At 40.7% G+C, this 7,860-nt stretch overlaps 1 pseudogene; it reads left to right on the forward strand.

The window, feature by feature from the left end:
- Positions 1 to 123: 123 nt before the first annotated feature.
- Positions 124 to 4,450, forward strand: LOC136469042 (uncharacterized; annotated as a pseudogene).
- Positions 4,451 to 7,860: the final 3,410 nt, after the last annotated feature.

Below are 7,860 nucleotides of genomic sequence, written 5' to 3' on the forward strand. Positions count from 1 at the left end.
GGTCGCTCACCAAGTATGGTGAGGCAGCACTTTCCCACCCCCGCCGCCGCACCGCATGAGGGGAGAAGGCCGGCGGCGGCGGCGGGAGTCGGTCGCTACGGGAGACGAGAGAACGCAGCCGCGATGCGGGTAGTGGTCGTTGTGGGCCGTTTCCATTCAGTGGGCCTGGGCTTCGCAGACCCCGACTGGCCTACGTGAGTCCGCGTTACGTGGGCTGCCCTTGGGCTTCGGCCATGTATGTAAACGGAAAAGGGCGTCGTTTGTTCCAGGCTTTCTTCGATCAAGACTCAAGAGAAAGCCAACTGCAATTGCGCTGTTATCAGAAAAGAAAGTGCAATTGCACTAAAAGCCATCAACCACTACTTTGTTGCCATTAGTCGCTGCAATTTCATGTACTGTTCTATAAGTCAGGTCCATATCACAGGTATCTAGAACTCGTTCACGAGGACGAAAAATGCTGAGGGATATTAAAAAAGCTGGTTTTCTTGACTCGAAGTCACATATCCCTCGACATTTTTCGCCCCCACTAACGACTTCTAGATACCTATGATATGGACATGACTTATAGAACAGTATAAGAAATTACAGCGACTAATGGCAACAAAGTAGTAGTCGATGGCTTTTAGTGCAATTGCACTTTCTTTTCTGATAACAGCGCAATTGCAGTTGGCGTTCTCTTGATCGAAGAAAGCCTCGATGGAACAAACGACGCGCCACACTGGCCCGTTCTACACGCCGCCTTACTCAACTCAACCCCGGGCGCTTACACCACCACCGCCCGCGGCACCCTCCTCTGGTGGCCCCGCCACCTTCGCCGCCTCGCCGAATCAGCCACCCTCCTTGCCCGTTCCCACCCTCACCTGCTCGGCCTGCAGGGGGCTAGACTTGCTGTTGCCGGCGCAGGGGAAGGGATGCCGCCGCCGCCAAGTACGCCCCATGGGTCAGGTGGGTGCTCCACTGTACCGTTTATTCTTCTTTTATTTTCTTCTCTTCGGTCTAATGTAATTCATTGTTCAGTGTCAATCTTGCTGCAAGTATTTTGGTTGGTGCCTCGTTGAGCTATTATTCCATTCTCTTTACCTCTGTATGCAATTATGCATGCAGGATGCGGAAGAATATGGAAAAGATGAGGCCTCCTGGGATCACAGAGCTCTTGTTGACTAATGACGGGGATCGCATCCTTGAAGGCGCTGTCACGAACTTTTTTGTTATCTGCCAACAGGCGAGTCCAAATTCTTAGTTGTCTATGAGCGACATGTTCTTGTGATTTTTATAAATACTCAGGCAAGAATATTCTGTGTGCAATGACACTTAGAACTTACACTGGATGTCAATTATATTATAGAGTTCTTGGTACTCATTACTTCATTCGTCTCATGCTATTTTTGTTCAACCAGAACAGAGAAATGAAGTATAACCATCCATGTAATGGCAAGGCACAAGTGAAAGTCGTATGCATTATTTCCTTTCACAAATTTTATTTTTCATCATTTCTAGTCAGTTGTACTCTACTCTTCATGTCCCTGTTGCCTTGGTTGTTGTTCTGTCATCATATAGATGCACTGATTAGAGTTTGGGCCAAAATGATGATCCTTGGTGACTTCATATGAATTGATTTTACGATGTCCAATTCTCCACCTAATGACCAATGATCTTTACACATGTCAGATTTTCTATTTTGATTTGATTTGATCTCTCTAAAAGCACTCGCAACATACTGTTTCCAGCCACATGGATCTTCACTATTATGAGTGTACACTACGTTTTGAATCCAACCAAGTGCATTGTTATGTTAGAATTTTAAATAAAATTTTCCTTTTATACAATAACTGATGTATTTATCTACAGGAAGAACGTGAGAGGAATGGGCAATTCTCTAATCATGAAACAATGGCTGCTAAGTTTGAAGTGCAAACAGCGCCACTTAGTGATGGAGTCCTTCCTGGGATTATAAGTCAGATAGTGATAGAGTAAATATTCTTTGATTATTCTGAATTTCACGTGCTTTGGCTTTATTTGTTATATGATTTTAAAGAGAGAAATTTCAGGGTACTGATAAAAGTTGCTAGAAGTAACCTTATGCCTACTTTGCTATTACCTTATTTCATCTCACAGTTTTGCACTCTGTACCTCTGCACTCTCTGTACTAGGCAGTGGACGGGTTGCACATCCTAAAATTTCAGGATACTGGTAAAAGTAGCTATACCTAATAATTGCATACTAAACGGGTTGCATAAGTGAGAGTGGTTGACACTGGAATCCACACTGAGATATTATGAGTTAGAGATACTACCAAATGCTGAGGCCTTGTAACAGAAGTTGTATTTTGTTTTAAACAGGGTGTGCCATGATATTAGAATCCCAGTACGAGAGATCTCTCCGTCATGGTCCAAGAATGAATGTTGGAAAGAGGCCTTTGTTACAAGTGGGAAATTTACATTTTTACCATTATAACGATCGTCACTCGTCCGATTATCCTTAGGATTGAAATTACATATTTACCAGAGGAGAGAGACGAAATCTTAAAAGTTTGCCAAAAACGAACATTTTTTACCTTGCACGCCACGTACGCAAAAACACTCGTTTTTGGCAAACTTGTAAGATTTCGTCTCTCTCCTCTGGTAATATGTAATTTCAATTCTAAGGATGAGAATCGGACGAGTGGCGATCGTTATAATGGTGAAAATGTAAATTTCCCGTTACAAGTAAGAATCTCGGATAACAAGGCCTGTTGGTACATGATGACCTTATTTTGAACATCGCCTGCTGCTATTTGATACAACGTATACCTTATAACTGTAACAGGTAGTTTAAGGCTTATCCAGCATGTAGAGTCAGTTCAAATACCTTTATTTTGGGACTACATACAATCTAAAACCTGGAGCGATGTACCTTGGGCAGTGAAGAAGTTTCAGGTATGCAATTCCTAGTGTCTTTTTTGCTGATATTAAAGCCTGTTTGTATATTTGTCGAAATTCAAAACTAGGGTGCTGGATGCATTACTACACAGATTCAGGTTAGTTCTTTACTAGATTTAGGAAATCTTCTATATTGCACACTTGTGACTATCTGACTCACTATGTAGAGGGAAATAATCAAGAGAGCAAGAAGAAATAAGTATGATATTGACACTCTCATGTGAGTTATGAATGTTGTTGTTGATTCACTTGAAAGGTACGTAAGTGTGCCTTTATTTTTTTCCATTATAGTATTATGGCAATATATAGGTAACTTTTATAGTTATTTTATTTCTGTTGAGACGACATTGTAAGACTACATTTTTGTGTGGACAATTCAGACATTTTGGTTGCTCTGTGTTTCATATGTTGTCCATATAAAATTGGCCTCACCTCTTGGAAGCAGAAGAGAGAAGACAACTGGATAGATTTGTAGTCCGGAATCTGGATGTGATGGGAGTATGGATAGAGAATAATTTTCATTAGTTGAGCTGCTGTAACATCATAGAACACCAGCACTCATAGTCATGAAAAGGTAGGACAGCTTCACATACCGTGCTCTTATTTTGCACTGACTGCACTTCTCATGATGTTATTTTTTATACTTAAAATGTTATTTTGTTCTGTATTTAAGAGAAATACTATATGACATTTAATTTTATATGATCTGTATCAAAAGGACAGCTCAATTTTGATAAATTTCACTACGCAATTGTCCATCTCCTTCTGAAATTTGTCTTTTATATTACAACAGATAAACCATTTAATGACTGCCTGCTACCCGCAAGACATCATTGTGAACTAGGATTCACGCTGATGAAACTGTTGGTTTTGCAGATAATTACTAGATGGGGTTGAGCAAGCATGGTCACAAGGTAACATAATTTTAAGTTCTGATGGTATCTTTTTTTTTTTTGGAGGAAATCCATATACTCTATGAACTTTACTTACAAGTCTTGCTAAAGCTTGAGTTCTTAAGAAACAGAGAATATTGCCATATCATTAAACACCTGTATAAAAGATTAATCTCTCCAATGCACATCGGTGCTTAAATGCACTCAGCTACCTTTTCAACACAGTCTAAACACCATAGAGCAAACATAAACATAATATCCTCCTTATATAAGCACATGGTGCACATAACGTGCCAAAAGCATCTAGCTTTGTTACAGAAGCATCTTGTCTAACCTTTTTGGACATGCCCCAAACTAACTCCATGTTTGAACAACCTGAATTTGCTAATCCTGTCCACTTTCCCCTCTAAGCTGGTTTTGCAGAGCGGCTTTGCTCCATGGCGTGCTTACAAGAGGTTTCTACCACGTTGTCATTTATGACTAGACCATTGGACCAAAAAGAAGTCGGAAGGGGATCTAGACGTTCCTCTGTTTTTGAACAGGCTAGTGTTGTTACTCATCTTGGGCTCTTGGCCAACTCTGGCGTCGTTTGAGTTCAGTGGCCGAGAGAAAAGAGAGCGAAGCCACTGACCAGACGATGACGCGGTGCTCAAGCTCTTGTGGACGTGCATGTGTTGTTTGCAACCTATATTTGATGAATGATGAGTAGTACATACTGTATATTGATTTTTGTGTTAAGTGAATCATAAGTTCATAACTATTGCCTTAAATTATTCATCGGGCACTTCTCATCTATCAATTAGCACTGACATATGGGAGTCACTTCTTGGTGTCTTGATGCGGTTAATTGTTGGAGTACAAGTTCTCACCCACCAAGGTCTAATATTGCATCTCTATAGGAAAGCATGTGACCATATTTCTGGCCTCTACAAACCAGATTTATATTGGGGGTTTGGAGCATCTCCAACATATTACATATCCTATCTCCAATGCTAAAAAATCGATATTTGTGCTGCTCCAACAGATTACTTATCTTATCCCTAATACCTAAATTTTATGTTATCATAGCTCTAATACCTAAATTTTATGAGTAATCACTAAAACACAGATCCCTCTCTCCTAAGGGATGATGCAACAAGTCTCACCATGCACATTTAGTGGTACAAAAGAGCAGCTTACTCACCATGCACAATTAGTTTGTTCTTACTCTGTTTGTTTGAATAATCGATCTTATATTGGATGCATCTGAAGTGTGCCTGCATGCCAGCGGGTTTCTTCTTTTGCTTCATCAATCAGATGTGTGTAGTTCTACAGTCAGCGGGTTTCTTCTTTTGCTTCATCAGTCACAAGCACAAATGTGACAGGCTGATAGCGCTTCTTGAGGCTGTAGCCATTTTTGTTTAGAAAAGTAAAGTTTATTTCGACCTTTGCAAGAGTTTTGCACCCAACCATTCATTATCACAGATCTGGCCTGTGGCTGATTAAAAACGCGCAAAAACTAAAAATGGCTTTGAGACAAACTCAAACTCAATAATGTACTAAGCACTAAGCCTATTAAAAGACATCAACCTATTTTTTTTACAAAGATCTCCACTGTCACCGTTTCTAGCAAACGACAAGTTTCCTTCATTATTATTTTGTTGTGCTCCTTATGAAGAATAGACTAGAAACGCTTCCATCAGGCGGCTATGAAGATTACCCGTAAGTAGGAAAATACTTTCTTTTTGTCAAACACAGCATCATTTACGGCCAACCAAATAGACCAGTAAATAGCAATTGCTCCCACCCAAATTAGAGGACACAATTTAGTATGTACATGTTGAGACTTTAGCCATACTTACAAATTAAATTTGTATACCATTTTAGAATTGAGTTCCGAGTTGAACATTTGTGAATATTTTTTGTAAGGATTGGTCCGATACTCTTAGGCATATAAAAGAAGAAGCTGTTTTCTTTATTAAAAAAGATGTATGATTAAACTACTTACCTATAGTACTTGTGAGATCTGCCTCCATCGAAAGCGTCGCCGATCACTGTGTCTCGCTTCAACAGCTTGCTTGGCGCATGGATCTCAATTCTAGCTTCAATGCGATTCCTAATGCCTCCCTTTCCGATTGCATATGCATGCATCTCTAGCTAAATTACTCACTGATTTCACTCCGCATTTCTTGATCTACCCCTTTATTATTGTCAGTCTACTCTAAGACGAAAAAGGATGAGACTCAACACAATGAGCATGCACACATGGCGCAGTATTTATGTTTGCCCTGTAGAGTCGTATGTATAGATATAGATTTATGTGTATTGTGTACAAGGACATTGATTCACAGTATGTATACCATTCATCACTCATCTTAAAGTTTTTGTCCTCGTACAGTAATGTCATCGCTATAAAGTAAGGCAAATGTAGCATATATGTGTCTACCTCCCTTTTTCTTTTTCTTTTCTCTTAAAATAAATAAAGGAAAGGACCTATATGAATTTTTGACAACTAATCTCCTCCCACAACATCGAAAAAAGTCCTAAAATGATATTGGTGTGGGTAAGATAACAGTTTGGGTAGTCCTATTTTTATAATAAAGCAAAACCGCTGAGCTCAGCCTAACAGCTCATATGCATTGCCATTGTCTTCAATTCCTACTTGAAGTATGTAGGGGCAGAGCCAGGATTTAAATATAGAGGTGAAAAACAATCATAAGAGATGAAATATATACATACCAAGAGCGTGGATAACAACCGAATAAATGTTTATTTTGTGAATTATAACTAGTGACTTACACTATTCAGCAGGCACTTCTCATCTATCCATTAGAACTGACATATGGGAGTCACTTCTTGGTGGCTTGATGCGGTTAAGTTGTTGGAGTAATCCCAAGTATTCTTACCCACCAAGGTTTACTATTGCATCTCCATAGGAAAGTTTGTCACCGCGGTTCTTGAGACTGTCACATTGGTATTGGGGGTTTAGAGCACACTTAGCCACCAAAACGCTGCTGTGTCGCTGGTGCCAGCACCCTTTGGTCCAAGCTGTAGTTTCCCCTCCCGTTAATTTTTTGGTTCATCGAAAACAAAGTTTACCGTTGCATGTCTTGAAAGATAATTTAATCGCAAAACCTTCTTTGTGAAAAAAAAACATTAATGGTGCTGCGATAACGATTCATCTATGGAATTACCTTTCCCTTGTGGACGTCATGGCTAACATCACCATGGTCCATGGCTGAGAATTGGAGCTAGCGGGGCTCAAGCATGCACGACGATCACCTCTTTGATTTTAGCATCGTCAGTTGTAATTCAGTTGCGCGTGCACGATGACCATGAATGAGATGAGTTAGCTATTCGTCAGACTTAAGAAAAGACGCACACATGATGGCGTGTTATCTAGATTTTTTTACATTGACGAAACAGAAGGGCAAGCGCCCGAACGTCTGGACGGACGGACGACGCATCTGGATACAGCACCTGTGAGTTATCTCACACCGCATCCCACCACCCGAGTCCGCATCCCATCTAGCGCCCATCCCACGCCCTAGCAGCCCATCCCGCACCCGCACCCATTCTCAGGCACGTGGGTCCTGTCACCTGCCCTGCCTGCGGATGCACGGCGCAGAGGCGTCTGCTAGCCACAGGTGCCCGCACAGTGATCCACGATGGTGCCCCCAACACCAACAGGCAGCTTTCGTCAGCCACCGGCGTCATTGAAACATGTGCTCTCCCATATCTACTTTGAAACATGAAGATAACACACTTACAACATATGTCTGAATCAGATAAAACACTTGAAATATATGCTTAAAACATGCGTGTATAGCCACAGCAACATATGCAATATCGAGATCTACTTTTGCAACATCCAAATGAAACACTTGCAACATGAGTCTGAAACATCTGAAATACGATTAAAACATGCGTATAGAGCCATAGTAAACATATGCAACATTCAGATAAAAAACTTGAAACATATGTTTGAAATACCTGAAATACTTGAAACATAGGCTTGCAACATGTATATATTGTCATTGCAACATATGCAACATCGCAGATCTACTTTT

The sequence above is a fragment of the Miscanthus floridulus genome, chromosome 8 (genome assembly GCF_019320115.1).
Source record: "Miscanthus floridulus cultivar M001 chromosome 8, ASM1932011v1, whole genome shotgun sequence".
In the NCBI taxonomy this organism is placed as follows: Eukaryota; Viridiplantae; Streptophyta; class Magnoliopsida; order Poales; family Poaceae; genus Miscanthus; species Miscanthus floridulus.